Source organism: Palaemon carinicauda, chromosome 1, assembly GCF_036898095.1.
Source record: "Palaemon carinicauda isolate YSFRI2023 chromosome 1, ASM3689809v2, whole genome shotgun sequence".
In the NCBI taxonomy this organism is placed as follows: Eukaryota; Metazoa; Arthropoda; class Malacostraca; order Decapoda; family Palaemonidae; genus Palaemon; species Palaemon carinicauda.
The window spans coordinates 158,028,527-158,033,265 of NC_090725.1; positions in this window are offsets into that span (position 1 = coordinate 158,028,527).

The window sequence follows — 4,739 nt, forward strand, 5'->3', positions numbered from 1 at the left end:
CTCAGGTTCAGGAAGCAGTGAACTTTATTCAAGGGATAAGACCTGATTTATAAATGGATAATAATGAACTTTTTGACGAAATTACATGTGTGAAAAATTTCTTGACAGATGAAAAGATGCAACAGTGGAAAGTAAGTGATGTCGAGGTGGATAGAAAATGGGAAGATATTTTCTGCCACTTTGATAATAAAACCATTCCTTTCAAAAACATAACAAAGGTTATTTAATTGTTTTAGTCTACCTGCTTCCAATGCTCCTACAGAGTGTGTTCTCCCTGATGAACAACTTCTGGACCTTAGAAAAAAAGGCAGTTACAAGTATCTACGCTTAAGTCTGCACTAATAGTGAAATGTAATTTCGACTTGAATTGCAGTGAATTTAATGAATATTTGGAAACTCGCCCATCACTCGTAAAGAACCTCAAATCAAGCCAAAAATACACCCAGGAATGATATAAGATTTTTTTTTTCCTCTTTTCATGTAATATGTAGAATTCTCCTTAACAATTGAAGAATAATTTTCTGTTTAAAATGTAAGCAAAGATTTTTTAATAAAAACAGACGTTGATAGGCTTTCTAAATGATCACAGTTTGTTATTAAATGTAGCCTACTTGGCGAAGATGAAAAAAAAAAATCGATTAACACACTAAAAATTATGAATTTTTTTCTCCCTTTGTGAGACTATCTTTACAACTTTACCTATTAGAATAAATAACATTTTTTGTTTAAAATGTCAGTAGTAATGTCTGAATAAGAACACAGTAATAAAAAAACCTTTGTTCAGAGCCTGTTGTTGAAAATACCTATATATTAAACTTCTGCATTTATCCCATCAGGACTCAATATGAGTGCAAATGCACATGAGCTATATACATCTGTCCCCCTTTGGCTGTTCAAATGAATGGTCACCCTATATATATATATATATATATATATATATATATATATATATATATATATATATATATATATATATATATATATATATATATATATATAGATATCTATATATACATATATATATATAGATACATAACGGATTTTGAGCGAAGCGAAAAATCTATTTTTGGGTGAGATAGCCATGGCGTCCTGATGGAAGGTTCCTGTTTGGTAGCTTCCTTGGGTATAAGACTACTAAGATATTCCCAGAGAATTTAACCACAGGTTATCACAGAATTCTAACTTCTGGAGCGAGTATCTCAAAGGTTTCCCTTTAAGACATCGTAATACAACAGGGGACACGCATGTCTGAACGTGCCACATAGCTATCTCCACCCCGAACAGAGTTAATGCTTCGGTGTGTAAGGGCTGAGAATAGCTGGGAGCCGTTCCACAGCTAATCTCACTCGTGGCTACTACTGATACTCGAGACGTAAACAAACGGACGCCATTGCTCTAATGACGTCACGCGCGTCTTTATCCTGGCGCCAGTTGCTGCCCATCACCATGATACAATTGTGTAGGGTGGGAACAAACTGGACGAAGTAGTAGGGAGGGTCCATCAGGACGCCATGGCTATCTCACCCAAAAATAGATTTTTCGCTTCGCTCAAAATCCGTTTTTTGGGCTCAAGCCATGGCGTCCTGATGGAAGAGTACCAGAGAATCAATGTATCGTGGTAGATTTTCCCCCAGAGTTAAGTGCCTAGGCATTGACAAAACAGCAAAGTAATCTTAGGTAAGAACCATAGGAACGAAGTATCCTGCCCCCCATTGGTAGGAAGTTCCCATGGGCTATGCCGACGTCAAAGTGGTATTGAAGGGCTATTCATCTTGACAGAAGAACTTTTAAGAACTTAGAGATGAAGCAGAATGTTTGATATTTGTATAGGAACATTCTGAAGTAGGCCAGTGGTGGTTGGGCACTGTGTATAGAGTTCATCTCCTGATTATCAGAAGTAAGTATTCGTGTAGGAACCTTACTGAGACAAGGTGAATATAATTTAGGATTAGACATCTTAAATTCTTCATGACCATAAGCAAGGAGGAATAAATAAAACTATGACAGTATGTATTTCATAGTAGGTAGGAGCTGAAAGAGACGCATAAGTAATAAAATAGAAATTTTATTTCACAATGCAGAAATTAAATAATTTACAGCAAAAGTAAAGTTCATTTACAGTAATAATAATGTACATAGAAATAAAGGCTTGCTCTTGAATCTGAAAAGGAATTTCAGGATTAGTAGGTACTCGTTCTCGAGGAACGCAAGTCTTTAAACAACACATCATGCTCAAGGCATGCGGCACTTGTGTGACACTATGACATTTCACCTGGGATAAGAACAGTTATAAAAGCACTAAGTGTTTTTAGACATCACTATGAATCACTCGAGGGTCAACATAGGCACCCGAAGAGTTAGAGTCCCAAGTAACTCACTGTTCTACGCAGAGTTAGGTGCAGGTTTCATAACACTACCTGCGGCTACCACAAAATGTTTGATTTCGTGCACTTGTTTCGCATAATGTTTAAAGAAAACTCGCGAGGACTTCCAGCCCGTAAAGTTTTTAAGGCTCTCAAAGTCCATGCTCTGAAAGAAGTTCAGAGAAGATGCCACTTTTCTAGGATCATGACCAGCGGGTGTACTGTTCGGATCCGCTCTGCGAATGAAGTAGGTGATTTTCGCTCTTAATTGTTTCAGTGACAGGTCGCTGCCCGATGTTTCTCCTTTGAAGAGTTGGCCTCCACCAAAGTTCGAAGTTCTGCGAAGATAGACCTTGAGACTCTCTACTGGACATAGAGAGACATCCTCCTTCAGGGGGCATATTCTCCAAGGGCCCCATCTTTTGGTGGGTAATTCGTTTTTGGCGAGAAACGTCGGATCAGGGGAGAGGGTCACTTCTCCTGAATCAGCAAACAGGATGTGTCCCTCTTCTCTTGATAATGCCACTATTTCGCTGACTCGAGCTCCCGAGGCGAGAGCAAATAAAAATATAACTTTCTGAGTCAGATCCTTGAGGGGGCATGAATCGTTGTCCAAGTTGGAGGCGAAATGGAGCACCTTGTCTAGTGACCAGGAGATCGGTTTCGGAGGGGGTGCTGGGCGTAGGCGAGCACATGCTTTTGGTAATTTGTTAAAGATGTCATTGGACAGATCAATTTGGAAAGCATATAGAATTGGTCTAGTCAAAGCCGATTTGCAGGTTGAAATCGTATTGGCTGCTAATCCTTGTCCATGAAGGTGAATGAAGAAGGACATACAGAAATCAATGGTGATTTCTTTAGGATTTTTTGCTTTAACAAAGGAGACCCATTTCCTCCAGGATGATTCATATTGCCGTCTCGTGGATTTGGTCTTGTATTCCTCTAGGAAGTCTAGACTTTTCTTCGAGATCCCAAACCTCTTCTTTGCGGCAAGGGAGAGAAAATCATGAGATGAAGGTCCTTGATTTTCGATGATGAAGCGAAGACAGTCGACTTCTGTACTTGTTGAGAGAGAACTGGGCCCGGGAGAGGGATCAGCTTGGGCTGCAGCTCCAGGACCAGGGGGTACCAGTTGCTCCGGGGCCACTTGGGAGCCACTAGGGCCGCTGTCCCTTTGAAGGTTCTCAGTTTGGAGAGGACTTTCAACAGAAGGTTGGTGGGAGGGAACAGGTATATCTTGGACCATCTGTTCCAGTCCAGTGACATGGCGTCCACCGCTTCTGCTTTGGGGTCCTCGTACGGGGCTACGTACAGAGGAAGTTGATTGTTGTCGCTCGTTGCAAAGAGATCTATCTGAAGTTCTGGGACTTGATGAGAGATGAAGGAGAATGATCTTGCGTCTAGAGACCATTCCGACTCTATCGGGTTTGTCCGAGATAGAGCATCCCGCTGTCACGTTGCGGAATCCTTGTAGGTGAACTGCAGACAGGTGCCACTTCTTCTTCTCCGCCAGACGGAAGATTGGGAGAAGCACCTGATTTATCTGGGGCGATCTTGAGCCTTGGCGATTGAGACAACGAACTACCACCGAGTTGTCTAGGGTTAGACGGATGTGGATCGAGGGCGGCGGGGATAACTTCTTCAGAGTAAGAAGGACCGCCATGGCCTCCAAGATGTTTATGTGGAACGTCTTGAATAGTGGAGACCAGGTCCCTTGAGCTTGTTTCAGGTGGGAGTGACCTCCCCAGCCTTCCAGTGAGGCATCCGTGTGGATGTTGAGTGATGGAGGAGGGTGTTGGAGAGGAATGGACCTTTTCAGGGCCTTTGCTTCCGACCACGGCTTTAGGAGGCGTCGAAGTCTGTTTGGAAGCCGTCTCTTGAGGTCTCTTCGAGCGATGGATGCCGATCGTCTCCAGACTCCCGCGGCATCCTTTAGCTGTGCGCGAAGCACTGGGTTTGTCACTGAGGCGAATTGTAGAGAGCCTAGAACTCGTTCCTGCTGTCGTCTTGAAATGCGTTTGGATTTCAGTAGTCGCTTGACAGACCCTGCTATTTCCTTCCTTTTCTTTTGGGGGATGGAAAGGCGGTGTGACTGAAGATTCCAGTGGATTCCCAGCCACTGAAACTTCTGAGCTGGAGAGAGGCGAGATTTCTTCTCGTTGATCTTGAATCCCAGGTGTTCTAGGTACTGGGTAACTTCGTCGCAAGACTTTGCACACTCTTCGGGCGATGGAGCCCAGACTAGCCAGTCGTCGAGGTAGGCCATCACCTGGACGTTTCTTAGGCGGAGCTGTTGTACTATGGCATCCGCCAGCTTTGTGAAGATCCGAGGGGCCACGTTGAGGCCGAATGGCATGGCCCGGAAGGCGTAGCTTT